This window comes from Cnephaeus nilssonii, assembly GCF_951640355.1.
Source record: "Cnephaeus nilssonii genome assembly, chromosome: 24".
NCBI classification, from domain to species: Eukaryota; Metazoa; Chordata; class Mammalia; order Chiroptera; family Vespertilionidae; genus Cnephaeus; species Cnephaeus nilssonii.
The window spans coordinates 6,483,171-6,501,489 of record NC_137095.1 but is presented as its reverse complement, the minus strand read 5'-3'; the positions used below and the strand labels follow the sequence as shown (position 1 = coordinate 6,501,489).

Sequence of the window (18,319 nt, the reverse complement as noted above, 5' to 3'; positions counted from 1 at the left end):
GGGTCTCAGAGGTATTTGTACACCATATTCAGAGCGGCATTAGTCACAATAGACAAAAGGTGGGATCAAACAGACTATCCATCAAAAAATGAATGGGTCATCAGTGTGCTATAAACAGACAGGGGAATATTATTCAACCTTAAAAAGGAATAAAGATCTGACACATGCTACACTGTGGGAAAACCTCCAGGACATTCTGCTAAGGCAGTGGTCGGCAAACTGTGTGGCTCGCGAGCCACATGCGGCTCTTTGGCCCCTTGCGTGTGGCTCTTCCACAAAATACCACATACGGGCGCGCACGTACAGTGCGATTGAAACTTCGTGGCCCATGCGCAGAAGTCGGTTTTCGGCTCTCCAAAGAAATTTCAATCGTTGTCCTGTTGATATTTGGCTCTGTTGACTAATGAGTTTGCCGACCACTGTGCTAAGGGAAATAAGCCAGTCCCGAAAGGCCAAGTCCTGTGTGACTGCACTTATACGAGGTACCTAGAGTGGTCAAATTCATACAACCAGGAGTATACTGGGAGAGAGCAGGAGGAGTTAATGTTTCTTTATTGTTGTTTTTTAAAGAATATGTTTTTATTGATTTTCGATAGAGAAGTAAGGGCGGGGGAAGAACCATCGACTGGCTGCCTCCTGCATGCCCCCGACTAGGGATCGAGCCTGCAACCCTGACATACACCCTACCAGGAATCGAACTGGAGACCTCTTGGTGCATGGGATGCCGCTCAACCAACTGAGCCACACCGGCCAGGGCAGGGAGAGTTCATGGTCAATGAGCACAGGGTTTATGTGGGGGAAGATGAAATGGTAATGGAAGTGGATAGTGGTGTGATGGTTCACAACAAGGTGAATGTTCTTAATGCCACTGAACAGTGCTGAAAAAGGTTAGCATGCTCAACTCCGTTATGTATGTTTGGCTATAATTTAAAATAATAACTACCAAGGAACAGCAACAACAACAACAACAACAAAATCACTTGCGTCCAAACTCTCAGCTCTTGAAGGCCGGCCCAGGTCAGCCTGGACTGCATACCTCAGTGAGGCTCTCCAAACAAGGGTGTGGTGAGCGTTGCTGGGGGTGCAGAGCCGTGGAGAAAGGAGTCACTTCCACCTAGGCACATGGTTTAGTGACCAAACACCACCTCCAGAAAGAAAAAGAAAAACGTCTTTTAATTAGGCCTGAAGGTAAATGTTAAAGTAGGTTAAGATGATGATGATGATGATAATAATAATAGTAATAATAATAGTGTAAGTCAAACCCTGAGAAAAATCTCCAACATAAATTCAATGCAGGCCCCAAATGTAGTCAAAGACAAACCGTGTCCCAGCCCCAGACTTTCCCTCCTTCCCCCGCCCAGTGTGGAGGTTCGCAGTGCAGCCTCAACCTGGGTTCAAATCCCGGATCGACTACTTTCTAGCCATGTGACCTTGAGCAGCTCTCTTCCCATCTGTGTCTGTGTCCCCGCATATAAGCGAGTGTTATGGAGATTAAATGAGTTAACATTTGTAAAGCTGTTACGACAATGTCTTAAACACAGCAAACACGTGTTTGTTCATTATTATGCCACCAACCTCAGTGGCCAGCAAGCCAGACAGTTTTTCAGAGTGTCCCATCAGACTGCCGAACCCCTAACGGTCAGGCTGATTAGAAGCATGCACAAGGGACAGGGACAAGGTAAATGAGGGGCGCTGTGCGCTCCACACAGCTCACTCTCCAGTGCTCAGAAGCCTGCTGAAGCAGAGGAAGCACAGGGTCGAGGAGTGGGCACGGACCAAGGGACCGGTAAGCGGGGGAACGTCACAGGTGGGGAGAGGCAGGGAAGGGTCAGCACTGAGGAGGGGAGGCAAGTGAGAGAAGACAAGGGAAAAACTGGCAGAACCCATTTTTAAAACGAGGCGGTCCTCTGCCCTGGCCGGGTAGCTCAGTTGGTTAGAGGGTCGTCCCCATCCATCAACGTTGCGGGTTCGATCCCCAGTCAGGGCACATACAAGAATCAACCAATGAAGGCATAAATAAGTAGAACAACAAATCGATGTCTCCCTCCTTTCTTCTCTCTCTCTAAAAGCAATAAATAAACTAAAACAACAACTAGCCCTAACCGGTTTGGTTCAGTGGATAGAGCATCGGCCTTCGGAGCAAAGGGTCCCGGGTTCGATTCTGGTCAAGGGCATGCGCCTCGGTTGCAGGCTCCTCCCCGGCCCGGGCCCTGGTCGGGGCATGTGCAGGGCAGGAGGCAACCAATCAATGTGTTTCTCTCACATCGATGTTTCTCTCTGTCTTTCCCTCTCTCTAAAAATCAATGGAAAAAATCCTAGGGTGAGGATTAAAAAATAATAATAACAGAAAAAGAACAACAACTAGGTGGTCCTGAACTCTAGCTGAACATCAGGGTCACCTCGCGCACTTTGCAAACAACCGAAGCTTGGCCACAGCCCCAGGTTCCAGTTTAATCAGCCAGTGGGGTTGGGAAGGGGGTTTGGGGGGGACCTGCTGAAGGGTCCATCGGGTACCTGGACCCACAAATGTCAAACTAAAAAGCCTCATTCCTAATTCTGTTCACTCGAATCCTATTCCTGCATCCCTCGCTGAACTTCATTTCTGTCTCAACTTTGACAAACCAGAATTTAGTTTGGATTCTAAAGAGAGAGATAGACAATATTAACGGAAGAATCTAGAGGGGAAGGGACAAAAACCGATGATCCCAATTCCACAGAAGAGAAACAGAAAAGACTTTTTTCCTCCTGAAGTTTTTCCCCCTCTTATTTCGACCTTCACATTTCAAAATATAAACTGACAAGCAGACACTGTGCTGTCCAAATGAGGACAAAAGTCAGAGCCCGGGGCCGCGGCCGAGGTGTCTCAGATCTGATGTCCCGAGTCGGCTCTGAGCCTCTCCAATGAGCGAGCGTGCCCGGGGATTTCTTCCAGGTTAACCTTGGCTCCCGCGGCCACTGGCCTCTGCCAGGTTATCCGGACCGTCTCTTGTACCCAGCTAACAGGCTTGGCTGCAGCGCGGAGCTGGCACACCTGGGCACCAGGCCGCTCCTCCCGGGTCACCCTACCCCTGTACATGCGTTGATTTATAGGAGCTTTACAGTTTACCCAACGTGATTCCCACCGCACAAGGAACTGGCCGGTGGGGGGGCGGGGCCAAGACCGGAGCCCAGACTCCTTCAGGCCCCCAAGGACCAAGCGGCCCCTCCACGCAGGATTCTGAACCAGGGGGTTGGGTTTCACATGTCAGATTCCCGACACCCTCGCCTTCCCAAGGTGCTGTTCTAGGCGGCACACGTTTTCCTCCAATTTGGTCCTGAGACAGTCACCAGAGCCGTTGCCATAACTATGACACGCCCGAGGGTACTGGAAGACCAAGGTTAGAAAACAGTGTTCTAGATGAGAAGTCCTTCTAGGACCAGAAAGATTAAGAACTGTCAGAGCCAGAGACCCGGGGAAACCATTCGATTTAAGTCACTGACTCTGCAGCAAGAAAATGAAGGCCCAGCCCTAGCCAGTTTGGCTCAGTGGATAGAGCATCGGCCTGCGGACTTGAGGGGTTCAATTCTGGGCAAGGGCACGTGCCTGGGTTGCGGGCTCAGTCCCCAGTGGGGGGGGGGGTGCGGGAGGCAGCCGATCGGTGTTTCTCTCATCACCGATGTTTCTACCTCTCTCTCCCTCTCCCTTCCTCTCTGAAATCAATAAGAATATATTAAAAAAGGAAATGAAGGCCCAGAGATGTGAGGTACTCAAATGAGATAAAGTACATCCACTGAAAAGAGTTCTCATTACTGTGAAAGACTCCTGTTATGCCGGCCAAGGGGACGGGCCTCCCCTCGCCTTCTCAGAGAGGCCGAGGTCTCCTCCTCACAGTTACCCATTGAAATCTCTCCATCAAAGACCAGGCATAAGGCTTATGTAACACTCCAACGAGTGACTCTAGCCTTGGATGCACATCTAGGGAGCAATACTAATGCCTAACCCCACCTTAGACCAATTAAATCAGAATTTTTAGGGGTGGGGGGGGGCACCCAGGTGGCTGATGCTGTCTGGGATAGAGAACAACTGTCTTTAGACCAGGGACCACCGGCCTCCAAAGCCCCCCATAAAAGCTTCACGATGCAGGCTCGTGGGCCCACCTGGGAGTGCAGTGGGCCCAGGGGTCCGAAGCCGTGACAGTCCCTGGGTGGTTAGAGAACGAGGGCACTGAGTGAGTCCTGGGCGGCCAAGCAGCCGGCCTGGGAGAGGCTCCCAGATCCGACTCCGATGCCCGCTCTTCGCGGAGAGCTAAGCCCCCCTGCTTCCGTCACCAGTAGCCAGGGCAACCCTCCCGAACGAGGCGGAGGCCACTGTGCTCTGCACAGCCCCGCAGGCTCCCGTCTCACGCACACTCAGGGCCCCACTGGGACTTACAAGCCACGTGGGATCGCCGGCCTCCTCTCCCGGCCTTCCCCCTCCTCGCTGGGCCCCAGCCACTGATTTCCGGGCTGTTCCATAAACTCTGGAGCATTCTCTGGCCTCAAGGACTAGCTCTCTTGCTTTTCTCTCCACGTGGATGGCTCCTCCCTCAGATAACGGCCTGGCTCGCGCTCACCGCCCTCCTATCTCTGCTCAAAGGTGTTTTTATCGGCGCGCCTTCTCTGCCTTCCCCTCCCACCGAGCCTCCCGGTCCTCCATCCCTGCTTTGTTTTTCTCCAAAATACTTTGCACCATCTCTCAGACTTTATATTTTATTTATTGTCTATGAGCCCACACACACCAGAATAGGAGCTCCATGAAGGTAAGGTTCTTCTTTATTTTGTTCCCTGTTACATTCCCATGCCTGAAATAGAGCCTGGCACGTAATGGGCACTCAAATATTTATTCTAGAAATGAATACATCAGAGCCGCCAATCTCAAAACATAACTTATACCAGAAGATCATAAGAAGCAGATTATGTCAAACTCACTTCTCCACTAATCTCATCAGGCAAAAGCCTTTTTAAAACCAGGCTAGAAGCCTAATGAAACAGAAACCATTTAGAAATAAGCATTTCCCATCCAAATGGGTTTGTGAATCAGAGACCATTGGTTCCGAGAAACAGATAAAACTTTGGAGACAGAAAATGAGGTTGAAAGGTGATGATGGAACATGGGTTCCAGGGGCCGCCCTGTATGTGTGCCGGCTCAGGGGCAAGCTCTGAGCACACTGACAGCGACGCTCGCACAGACCAGGGAACAGACAGGCTCCATCCAGCCTGGGTCCCAGTCTGACCCAGCTCATCACCAGACCCACGAACCTGAGGACCCTTCCCTCCCTTTCTCCCGCGGACACCCCGCCCAAAGCCACAGACGGTACTGGAAACCTTCGTCAAGGCGGCCACACAGAGGCCGGAGAGCATCCCGCCTCAACCACGTCTCACTGATGTCACATGTCCCACTCCACGGCCCTGTCCTCGCTACCGCTTTCCCTACCACCTCCCCAAGGTCATCCTAAGAGCAATCCTCCCCAAACACCATTTTCATGACGTCGCTCTCTCTGCTCACAAACCTACGAGTTTCCCCAGGTGTGAGCTCCAACTCTCTGGATAGGCTCTTGAGAACTTGGGAATCTAGGACTAGGCCACTCCCCTTTTGCTGTCTATCATAAGGTATAAAATTGTGACGGGTTTTCTTCTTCTTCTTCTTTTTGGTTAATCCTCACCCGAGGGTCTTTTTTAGAGTGGGAGAAGAAAAGAGAGAAACATCCAGGTGAGAGAAACACATTGCTTTCTGCACACACCCTGACCAGGGCTCCGGGCCAGGGAGGAACCTGCAACCATGGTACATGCCCTTGACCCAGACCTTGACCGAAATCGAACCAGGGACCCTTTGGTCCACAGGCCGATGCTCTACCCACGGAGCCAAACCAGCTAGGGCTTGTTTTCTTTCTGAATGCTCCAAAAATTCTTAAACTGAGCATATAAAAACAACCTCCCCAACCCTCTAAGACTCAGTTCAAATTCCCCCTCTGCCTCAGAGCCCCCTGTACCAGTCCCTATGTTCCGCCAGCAGGACCCCAGGGTGGCCCTACAGTCAGCAAGGAGGTGGGCTCAGCACCCCCCCAGCAACAGCTGTCGTGCCTGGGAGCTTCTCTTGTTCTCTTTCGGGAGTTGTCCCTTCGGGCAATCTGCCCCTAGGAGGCTGACTGGGCTCCCCTGTCTTTCTCTCTGTTGACTTAATTAATTCCTGATAATTATAGCTATTGTTTGGTGATGAACTGCTAAGAGTCTGACCTCTCCCAGAGGTAAATATTTTAAAGTGGAAATGCAAAAGCCACAGAGGAATGGAGCTCCAATGGTGGCATGCTAGGCCCTAGGATTCCTTATTTGCGGACAAGCATCTATACCTTCCTCTAAAGTACTGGTGCTCAGAGGAACAGTATCAAAGGGAGACAAGGAAAGACGAGCCCTAGCCGGGTTGGCTCAGTGGATAGAGTGTCCACCTGCGGACTGAAGCGTCCCAGGTCCGATTCCAGTCAAGGGCACGTACCTCAGTTGAGGCTCCTCCCCAGTCCAGACCCTGTTCTGACTCCTGCAGGAGGCAACCAATCGATGTGGTTCACATCGATATTTCTCTCTGTCTTTCCCTCTCTCTAAAAATCAATGGAAAAATATCCTCGAGTGATTAAAAAACAAAAGAAAGATGAGATGACATCCTTGCCACCACCTCCCTCCTCCCAAATGGCCACTCGATCCATTGTGAGCGCCATAGAATGTTCCCCAGAGGTAACCCCAGCCATCTCAGGGGTGACCTGTGGGAAAGGAACCACCACGCTCAGGAAGAAAAGCCCCCTTAAGACACTTCTGGTCTGGAAGCAAAGTGTTCTGTAACGGCTTTCTGTGGGGGAACCCCTTGAGGGCAAAGTTCATCTCACAGGATCCTTTTACGTTCCACAGGTCGCTCTGGGGGAGGGGAGGCCCAGGCCCACCTTTCATAAGCCACTGTGGGTGACTGATCAGTCAGTGACGGCCCAGCTCCTACAAGGCTCCACAGAATCTTCAATACAAGGAAACGTTCTAATTAAAAATAACAGTACCCTGCCCGGCTGGCGTAGCTCTGTGGTTGAATGTCAACCTATGAACCAGGTCACGGTTCGATTCTCGGTCAGGGCACATGCCTGGGTTGCGGGCTCGATCCCCAGTGTGGGGCGTGCAGGAGGCAGCCAATCAATGATTCTCTCTCATCATTGATGTTTCTATCTCTCTCTCCCTCTCCCTTCCTCTCTGAAATCAATAAAAAAATATATAAAATAAATAAATAACAGTACCACCCTAGCCGGTTTGGCTCAGTGGCTAGAGTATCAGCCTGCGGACCAAAGGGTCCCGGGTTCGATTCCAGTCAGGGGTATGTATCTTGGTTGCAGGCTCCTCCCCAGCCTGGGCCCTGGTCAGGGTTCATGCAGGAGGCAACCAATTGATGTGTTTCTCTCACATCAATGTTTCTCTATGTCTTTCCCTTTCTCTTCCACTCTCCCTAAAAATCAATGGAAAAATATCCTCAGGTGAGGATTAACAAAAAAATAAAAATAAAAACTAACAGTAGCATTAATCACACATCTAATATTTTTAAGTGCCTGAGGGTGTACCGCCTTACTAAAGTCTCAGAGAGTACGGCGGTTTTTACCACCTCAGCCAGTTCAGGTCGGGTCTGGAGTCTGTCTAAGGAGGCAAAGGCAGAGGGTGGCCCTTGCCCACGCAGACCAGAGCCTGGGCTGGGCCAAACCCCAGAAGAATCCGAACAGCTGCTCGCTGCCCACCCCTGGACTCCCTTCCCTGAAAATGCCAAAGCGCGGCCTCAAGTCAGATGTGCTGCAGGCCCTGGCACAGCCCCGAGAGGCTTGCATGACAATCGACACCTACCTTCACGCCCCTCCCTCCAACCCAACCCCCCAAACCCCGCCCCTCGTCCCTCTCTGCTCTTCAGCCCGATAAAGGAACAACTTCGGCTTCAGGAACTGAATTGGCAGAAAGAGGCAGAATGCTGTCAACAGCAGCAAACCTGGGCAGTAAAAGCGGAGCAAGAGTCACTCCGCTGGTCTACATTCCGCTCCATTGCCAAGAGCAATGCGGTAAAATGCGCCTATGCCCAAACACTGGGTGGATACAAGGGAGAAAGGTCCTCCCGCCTCAGCCCTAAGAAAGGCTGAACCTCCGAAAGGGAGAAATCCCAGTGAGGTTTACACACAAGAACCCCATCTCTGTAGAGTCCGGTGGTCCCCAGGGTGTAACACCAAGACCTCCGGCATCTTCCGCGTCCACGGGCAGATGGAGCCCTGTGGTCTAACGGAGAAGGCCCAGGACCACGTCCAAAAGGAGTGATTTCTTTAAAAGCACTCTTACAGAAAAAAACCAACAAATGAAGCTGGGAGCCAAACCATTCAGATGATGACTTTAACCGTTCAACTGCTGAACGGAAAAAAGAAAAAGAAGCCGAGTCAGACTCTCCTCCCCAGCTCCTCCCAGATGAGCTCAGGGCCTAGCGCAGCAGGAGGTCCTGGCCTCGCTCACCTGCCCGGAAGGGCTGTGTCTGCCGCATCCCTAACATCGCATCTCTAACATCGTCTTTGAAATGTAACCAGGTTGGGGTGGCCAGCTGCAACAGCACTGTCTTCTATAGGGACACAGTTCTGCACAGCTTGAGTTTTTGCTTTAGGGCATCCAATGTTTGTCTCTAAAATGAAAAGAGATTTACCTATTATTTGTTTGCTTATGTAAAGACACATAAGCCTATAGAAAAAATCATATGATGGCCCTAACTGGTTTGGCTCAGTGGATAGAGTGTCGACCTGCAGACTGAAGGGTCCCAGGTTCGATTCCGGTCAAGGGCATGTACCTCGGTGCGGGCACATCCCCAGTAGGGGGTGTGCAAGAGGCAGCTGATCGATGTTTCTAACTCTTTATCCCTCTCCCTTCTTCTCTGTAAAAAATCAATAAAATATATATATATTTTAAATCATGATGGGGGGGGAGAAAAAAGTAAAAACCACCCCCATCCCACTATTCAGAGGTAAGGAATCTCACAGTGAACTCTGTTCTGCAGAGAGGAAGTGAGCTATTAGGAGTTAAACCTGGGGTGGGGGGGTCTGTGATTTTTTTTTAACCCTTTGCACTCGCTTGCTTTTTTCTCAATTCCTTTATTCTACTTGGGATTTAATTTTTTAAGTACCCCAGATTTTACAAAGCGCGGCAGTAGAATAAAAAACTGGAGTTTCTTTTCATACAAACTTATTTATTTGGATTTTTTTATATTTCAAATTATTGATACATTCAAAGAGTAATTTTAATCTCGACATCCGAGTGCAAAAGGTTAAGTATATTTTTATTGATTTCAGAAAGGGAGAGGGAGAGATAGAAACATCAATGATGAAAGAGAATCAATGACTGGCTGCCTCCTGCACGCCCCCTGCTGGGGATCGAGCTCACAACCCGAGGATGTGCCCTTGACCAGGATGGAACCTGGGACCCCTCAGTCCGCACGCAGACCGACGCTCTATCCACTGAACCACACCAGCTGGGGTGGTGTCTGTGGCTTTATTTTTGCAGGAGACCCTTAATGCCACCTCTGGGCTACTCGGAAAATGTTCAGGGGCTCCAATGTCCCTGAGGCTCTCACAAGCAGAAATTACAATGTCCTATAGGGCCCCTGCCCCACACACATACTGACTGGAGGCCAGGAGTTCATCTGTTCACTCAACTACTAGTCAGCAGACTACGAGGAGTCAACAGATTACTTTTTCACTCAACAATGTAGCAGTCTTTCCACAACCAGTCACACATATAGACTTCATTATCCTTTTTCAACTCCTACAGTGTGTTAATGCGAGGAAGGCGGCCGCCATCACCTCTCGTTACAACACCTTCAGAACCTGAACTGGAGAAGGCAAAGGATTTACCGAAAGTCACACAGTGAGTGAGGACGGCCCACGGTGCTAACAGGTTTGAGAAATGACTCTGTGGTGATACCAAACTTGGAAGGTGTTCATTAACTTTCCTTTGAGTCATAAAAAGGATCAGCTATGTCACTTACACACACACACACACACACACACACACACTTCCCACTGTCAAATAAAAGTGAATGGTTGGCTGAAGCGACACTCTGATCCCCTGAAAACATTTCTCAAAAGTCATTAGCTAATGGGTATCACACCCTACGCGCCCAGAGAGTGAAGGGGAGAACACTGGCCCAGATGTCCACAAATGGAAACAGATTTGGGGTGCACGCAATTGCTCCAGCTCACAGACGTCAACACTCAGAACTCTCTCCTCTTCAGGATGTTCCTATTCTTCTGTAGGAAAAGATAAACTTGAAAACAAACTTACACATAAAGATAGAGCCGAAGATAAAGGTCTAATACAAACACTAAATATTCAAATGTTGACAGTAGCTCCGGGTCTAGTTAGTTTTATTTCCTTTGTATACCTATCTGCAATTCGGCATGAATATTCCGAAATTTTTACATTTTAAAAGAAAATTAATCCACAATCTCGGTTGGTCAATTTGGCTTTCATTTTTCACTGTAGAAAAATAGACTGAAAACTCTAGAGGGTCCACCATTCTACCCAGTGTCTCAGAAGCAAAGTGTAAGAGGCTCAAACCTCATGAAAACTGCAATCCAATAGGAAAGCTCCCTGCCGCCAGGATGAACAGGACACAGGAACTGCTACTTTCCTTTGTCTCCAACGTGTATGGAAACACTGCCCTAGCTGGAGTAGCTCAGCAGTTAGGGCATCGGCCCACGCACCAAAAGGTCATGGCTTCAGTTCCCAGACAAGGGCATGTACCTGGGTTTCAGGTTAGATCCCCGAGGCAACCAATCAATGTGTCTCTCCCATCATGTTTTTTTTTTCTCTCTCTCCCCCTCCCTTCCTTCCACTCTCTAAAAGTTGGGAAAAAATATCCTCAGGTAAGGATTAAAAAAACACATACACACACACACACACACACACACACACACACAACAACAACAACAACCCTCAAGTTCAAAGAACTCTGTTTCCAGAACAACTTCCAATGTATCTGTCCACAGCCCCATGCCCCTAGCCACAAAATCACCCATGCCCCTTAGAAATTGGCAAACCTCACTTGGGATGATGAACACAATACAATATAAAGATGATGTATTATAGAACTGCATGCTGAAACCTATATAATTTTATTAATCAATGTCACCCCAATAAATTCAATAAATAAATAAATGCAAACCTCCTACAGGAACCCAATTCGAGGAAACCCCTTTTTCCCGTTTTAATTCTAAAAAAAAGTTATTCCTCCTGTTCCTGAAGTGCCACAAACACAGGATCCTACCCAACTGATATGGACTCATTCATTCTACCAACTAATAATCATTGTGGACTACAGTATGCAGAGCTTGAGAAAAAATTATGTTAACAGAAAGGGTTAGTTTTCATGGAGCCTGAGAAAAACAAACAGGAATTGAAGAGCAAGAGTGTGTTAGCATGTCCCAGCCCTGGTCTGAAACGGGTGGGGGCAGGGAGGCAATGGCCAGAGGACAAAAACATCTGTCATTCTGCAGTTTCATTTCTCATGGCCAGTTAATACCCTGAGTCCATGCATCAGTCTCTTCCAAGTTTGATTAGTAAGTCAGTCTCCTGGGACCCAATCAGCTCTGAGCACCCTACAAAAACTGATTTTGGGGTCTACAAAAGTGAGAACCAGACCCTGAAGCATGGTGATCCCGCCATATAAAGCCACCTTCAGTATGACATCTGTCTCTGCTCTGTAACTGCAGCACCCATCACTGTAAGTATCTGATGTATCTAAGATTCCCTGATAGCTCCCCATGGTTTACAGAATAAAATCCAAACTTTTTTTAAAGGAAATTCAATCAACTTTATTTATTTATTTTTATATGTTTATTGATTTCAGAGAGGAAGGGAGAGGGAGAGATAGAAACATCAATGATGAGAGAGAATCATTGATCGGCTGCCTCCTGCAGGCCCCCCACTGGGGACCAAGCCCGAAAACCAGGCATGTGCCCTTGACCGGAATTGAACCCGGGACCCTTCAGTCCACAGGCTGAGGCTCTGTACACTGAGCCAAACCGGCTAGGGCTAAAATCCAAACTTCTTGACCTGCCTTTTACAGCTCCAACTCAGCTTTCCAACCTCATTGCCAAACCAAGCCTCTCATGATTCCATGTTTTCACACATGGTTCCCTCTACCTAGAATGTCCTTTGCCTAATATTGCCTGTAAAATTCCTATTCTTCTTCCGAAGCCCAGTTCAAAAGTCACCTCCTCCCTGAAGCCCCCCATCTTTAGTTCTTACTACTCCCAACAAGTCTCTAATTACAGCTGCATTAGAGAACTTACTAAATACATTGTAGCTCATCTTTTAAAATATCTGACGTCCCCTGAGCTTCAGGGATGGAAGTCACTTTGTATCCATAAATCCTAGCACAGTGTCACGAATGAAATGGGAGATCAATGTTGAATGATTGATCACATGGAACATGGCATTAAGTTATTTAGAAAAAAAGGGAGAGAACAGGGGGTCTCACAAAATTCCAGAATTTAATTATCTACATATTTAATGTCATCCAAAATGACCAAAATATGCTGGTAGGCAGCATGGATGTTTAAAATGTTTAAATAAGGGGACTCTTTCTCCCTCCCCACATGGGAGTCTGTACTTGTTCTTCAATAAATCTCCACCTTTGCTATACCAAAAATAAAAAATAAATGTTTAAATAATAGTAGCAACTAATATTTGAGCTATTCATTACAATGTTTACATGGATTAGTTAATGTGATCCGCATGACAACCTCATGAGATAGCTCCTTTTTATTTTTAGGTAACCTGGGGAAGCTTGAGGCTTTCCCAAACAGGAAACTGAGGCACAGAGAGGTTACAAAGCTCAAGATGATTCTGTTAGCAAGCTGTAGAAGCAAGATGCACTGGCTCTGGAATCAGGCAGACCGGGGTTTGAAAGCAGATTGTGTTACGAAGGTGGCTTTAGATAAGTGGTCTTCTCCCACTGGGCTTGTTTTCTGTCCCCTCTGGGCTTCTACCTGCCAAGGGGCAGGACAACCCCTTCCTGTTGCTTGATTGAGGCTTTTTTTTAAAGTATTTTATTTATTTTTACAGACAGGAAGGGAGAGGGATAGAGAGTAAGAAACATCGATCAGCTGCCTTCTGCACACCCCCTAACTGGGGATGTGCCCGAAACCAAGGTACATGCCCTTGACCGGAATCGAACCCGGGACCCTTCAGTCCGCAGGCCGCCGCTCTATCCACTGAGCCACACCGGTTAGGGCTTGATTGAGACTTTTCCAAGGCCATCAAGTAGTTAGGCTACTCCACACTGACAGCCTTGCCTTACCTGCTTAACTCAAAGGACATTCCCCACACGGATGCCAGAGACCTTTTAAAATGTAAATGTCATTATGTCACAGACTCAAAACCCTTCACAGGTTCCTAACAACACTTGGGGATGCCATCCTAACCAAGGCCTGACCCCAGGGCCCTCTGTGATCCCACCCACCTCTCCACAGACTTATCTCCCCTCTCCTTTCCCCCTCCAGCCACGCAGGCCTCTTTCACTTCCTCAACTGGCCAAGCTCCGAGCTGCTCCACACATGGTTAACTCCTAACCCTCCTTCAGGGCTCAGCCTTAATCGTCACTTCCTTCCCTGAGCCCCCAACTCAAATCAAGGCCCATCCTGCTTTCTCACAACTCCCTCTTTTTTTTTCCCTTGCACACGTCGCATTTTGAAATGATTAGGTTTACCCCCCTTCCAAGTCTTAACTCAAAAGGCACCTTCTTGGGAGGCCTTACCCAGGCCACGCGAATGTAGTAAATTCAACCCCCACCAGATATCTCGTATCCTCTTTCCCTATCTTCTTTTTCTCCTTCGCACTTGGCCCTTTTTTAACAGGCTCTATCTTTCGTTACATACCTCGTTTTATTGTCTTCTCCTCCCCCCACCCCCACGAAAATGAAAGTTCCACAGGGGCAGTAGTTATGTTTTTGCTAGCTTTCTTCACAGCATCTAACACAATGCCTGGCCCATGCTTCTGAATAAATAAATACGTGTTTGGATGTCATTTCAAGATTATTTGTTGCTGATCGGGGCCTTCCCCCGCTAGGGTCTAGCCTACGATGAGCTCCAAAGCTCAAACACGCCTTTCTGGTTGACCACGGTATTCCCAACACCTGGGCCAGTGCCTGGCACATAGTAAGTGCTCAGTAAAAACTGATCGAATGAATCAAAGCCGCGACCCACTGGGGGGGAAAAAATGGGAAAATGGTCCGAATGTGCGTTCACGCACCAGGACTTCCTCTTTCACTGTGTCGTGGATCTGCAGAGTTTGAGGAAACAGACCCCCTGCGATCCCGCCAAGCACCTCCCGGGCCAAGGCATCTGTCTGTCCACATCCTGTCTGCTCAGCCACACTGTGCGCTCACGGTACGCACCAGCAGATGCTCGGGGGCAGGCCCTGCGTGAACACAGGCTGCAGGCGAGGGCCGGGCCGCCCCGGGCCACGCACCATCTTGCCGCCCCCCCCCCCAAGTCCCACTCCCCCTGCTGCCCGTCCTATTCCACGCGCGTCCTGGGGCGCCAGACACGCTTCCCTGGATGGGCCTGTTGGGATGATTGCAATCCAGGACTTTTCATGCCACCTCTGGCCTACTCCAAAAAATAAAATAAAATAAAGTAAAAAGTAAAAAAAATAAAATAAAATAAATTCCTGGGCAGCTCCCACGGCCCGGGGTGCGCGGCGGCAGGCGGCACCTCAGGTCGCAGGACCCCTCCCCCCCGCACGCGCTGACCCGCGGCCAGGAGGCCATCTGTCCGGCGGACGCTCCCGTCCTCCGCGGGTCACATTGAGCCTCCCCCGGGTTGGCAGGAAGGGCCGATGCAGGGACCGTTTCCACCCGGACCCACGGGCCTGGTCCCCCCCACCCCACCCCCAGCCAGGACCCCGCTCCGGGCAGGAGGACCTGTCCGCCCGCGAGGAGTCCTCCCGGGTCAGAACTCGGGCGGCGGCGGCGGGGGAGCGGGGGGCGCCCGAAAGGGTCGCTGCGCGCAGAGTCCGCCTCCCGACGGCGCCAGCTCCTCGGGCGGCGGGGACGGCGGCTGACAGGCGTCCCGGCGGGGAAAGTGCCCCGTTAGCGGCGCCCGGGCGGGGGCCGCGGGGCTGTCGCCGGGGCGGCCCGTGTCCCGCGCGGGGAGGGCAGCAGCGTGTCCCGCGGGCGGCGGGCGGCGGGGGCGGGTGGGAGGCGGAGGCCGGGCCGCCAGGCGGCGGCGGGGCAGCGGCGGCGGCGGCGCCCGGGGCGGCGCGCAGGGTCCGAGGCTGCAGGGCCCGGCCGCGGGCGGGCGCGCGCTCCCCCGGCCCCGCTCCCCGCGGCCCGCGCTCGGGCCACCCCGGCGGCGGCCCCGGCCCCGGCCCCGGCCCTCCCGGCCCGCGGGGGGGCGCTTACCTGGCGGCGGCGGCGACAGGCCCCGGGCTCGGCCGCGCGCGTCCGCGGCGCCGGCTGCGGGAGCCCCAACATGGCGACGGCGGCGGCGGGCGGGGCCGCGGCTCCGGGGGCGGAGCGGGGGCGGGAGCCGGGCTGGCGGGACCCGGCTGGGGCCGCGGGCGGGGCGCGGGCGGAAGGCGACTCGGACCTGGGCACCGGCCAGCGCGGCGCGGCTGAGGGGCTGCCCGGCCCGGCCTCCGCCTCCGCCTCCGCCCGACTCCTCCCCGCGGCGCGGGCCCCACGGCGGCGAGCGGGGCTGCACCCCGGACCCCGGACCCCGGACCCCGGCCCAGGGCCCCTCCTCCGACCCGGCGAGCGCCGCTCGGCCCGGCTCCCCGCGACCTGGGCCTCGTCCTGTGAGGCGCCGCGGGGCAGGCCCGAGGCCTCCGCCGGGGCCGCGTCGCCCACTAGGGGGCCGGGCGCGCCTCCGGGGCCCGGACGGCGCCGACAGGAAGCGGGTCCCCGCGGGACTTGGGGCTCGCGCGGGCCTGGAGGTGCGGGGCGCGGCCCGGCCGCCGTGGGGACCAAGGGCCGGGCCGCCGGGACGGGTCTGAGTCCTGGGAGCGCGGACCGCGCGCGGGGTGACCGGCGGGGCGGTCGCAGGGCAGCGCGGGGACGGGCGGGGCGCCCCAAGCACCCGGCGCGCCTGGCTCGCGCGGCGCCGAGGTGGCAGCGGGTCGGGGTGCGGGGCCGGGAGGAGAGGCCCGCTTGCGGGGCCGGGAGGAGAGGCCCGCTTGCGGGAGGGCGCGGAGCGCTCACTGGGGTCAGGAGGGCGAGCTGCCGAGGCCAGCCAGGCAGTCCCCGGGGTGATGCTCTCCCCGAGTTTGGGGGCGAGAGGGAGGGAGAATGAAAAAGGAGGCCTGTGGCTCCAGGGGTAGCGACAGGGATAGAGACAGGTGTTTTGTTTTGTTTCCATTCGAGGAGGAGCTCTCAGGTTGAGGAGCTGAGAGGGGAGAGAGTAAGAGATAAGGTGATGAATGGAGCCTGAGAGGGGTGGGAAAAGGCAACTGAGTTTTATTTATTTTTTAATTTTTTTAATATATTTTATTGATTTTTTTACAGAGAGGAAGGGAGAGGGATAGAGAGTTATAAGCATCAATGAGAGAGAAACATCGATCAGCTGCCTCCTGCACACACCCTCCTGGGGGTGTGCCCGCAACCAAGGTACATGCCCTTGACAGGAATCGAACCTGGGACTCTTCAGTCTGCAGGCCAACGCTCTATCCACTGTGCAACACCAGCCAGGGCAAGGCAACTGAGTTTTAAAGGATGCATAAAGGTAGGCCTGTCTCTGCATCCTGCGCCCTGCGTGTGTCCATGGGTCAGCTGCCCTCCACGAGTCCTCAGTCACCCGTGGGCCTCTGCTGGGGTTACTGTCCTTTAAAACAAGTGCAGTTGGCCCTGGCTCAGTGGATAGAGCATTGGCCTGCGGACTGAAGGGTCTTGGGTTCGATTCTGGTCAAGGGCACATACCCGCATTGCAGGCTTTAAAAAAATTTTTTTCAAGTGCAATTGGTTCAAACTCCTATTTCACTTTAAGCGGGAAACCAGCATTTCTAAAATATCTCCAAAGATTCCTCGGGGGACTTACATTTCTCCTAGTTATCACTGACCACTTCGGGCTCTTTCAGGAAATTGGTCACTGTACTCTGGATACTACCCCATATAGGCTCCCCCAAAATGCAGTGCCGGATGTGAAAAACAAGCAAAATGCCAAAATGTCCTATGATTGTTAAATAAATTATAGTTTATTTGTAGCCATTAAAAGTCCGATTAAGATGACGTAGCGCAGTGGGCATGACTCAGTGGTTGAGCATCAACCTATGAATCAAGAGGTCACAGTTCGATTCCTGATCAGGAAACATGCCAGGGTTATGGGCTCCATCCCCAGTGGGGGGCGTGCAGGAGGCAGTCAATCCATGATTCTCCCTCATCATTGATCTTTCTATCTCTCTCTCCCTCTCCCTTCCTCTCTGAAATCAATAAAATATTTTTTTAAAAGATGACATCATCCGAAACCGGTTTGGCTCAGTGGATAGAGTGTCGGTCTGCGGACTGGAAGGTCCCAGGTTCGATTCCGGTCAAGGGCATGTACCTTGGTTGCGGGCACATCCCCAGTGGGGGGTGTGCAGGAGGCAGCTGGTCGATGTCTCTCTCTCATCGATGTTTCTAGCTCTCTATCCCTCTCCCTTCCTCTCTGTGAAAAATCAATAAAATATATTTTTAAAAAATGACATCATATCACCCTGTAATATATAAGTATACATCTATGTACCATGTATACATTAAAAAATGGGATTTTTTTCTTTGACTTCTGTATTTCTTATTTTTATACTACATTAATGTTTCTCCATGTCAGGAAAAAATGATATTCTTTTTTTTCCCCCCTTTGGTGTTTTGTTTTTTAAGCCTCACCTGAGGATATTTTTCCATTGATGATTTTTTCCCACTGATTCTTAGAGAGAGTAGAAGAGAGAGGAAAAGGCAGAGAGAAATATCGATGTGAGAGACACACATCGATTGATTGCCTTCTGCCCGGGCCCTGGTAGAGCCTGCAACCGAAGTACATGCCCTGGACCGGAATGGAACCCGGGACCCTTCAGTCCACAAGCTGACGCTCTATCCACCGGGCCAAACCGGCCAGGGCAATGGTATTCTTAAATATATTATTAAAGGTATCGTTACGAAAGGTATTTCTTTAAAAGGTATTTATGGAATTCAAAAGAAAGAAATTAGGAATCCAGCAAGGAACTTGGAAGTGGGTGTTTGAAGGACAGATGGGGACTGGCAAGCAGAGACAGGCTAGTTGAGGAG

The 18,319-nt window shown here is 51.5% G+C and overlaps 1 protein-coding gene across 1 annotated transcript in view; it reads right to left on the bottom strand.

Annotated features, from left to right (window-relative positions):
• The window catches only part of ZNF592 (zinc finger protein 592), a 54,044-nt gene extending 38,150 nt beyond the window's left edge, over positions 1 to 15,894 (bottom strand). Inside the window, exons 1-2 of the mRNA XM_079764053.1 lie at positions 15,467 to 15,894; positions 1,037 to 1,145 (exon numbers count right to left, since the gene is read on the bottom strand). The gene's annotated coding sequence lies outside the window, so the exon portion shown is untranslated. The remainder of the gene's footprint in view (positions 1 to 1,036; positions 1,146 to 15,466) is intronic.
• Positions 15,895 to 18,319: the final 2,425 nt, after the last annotated feature.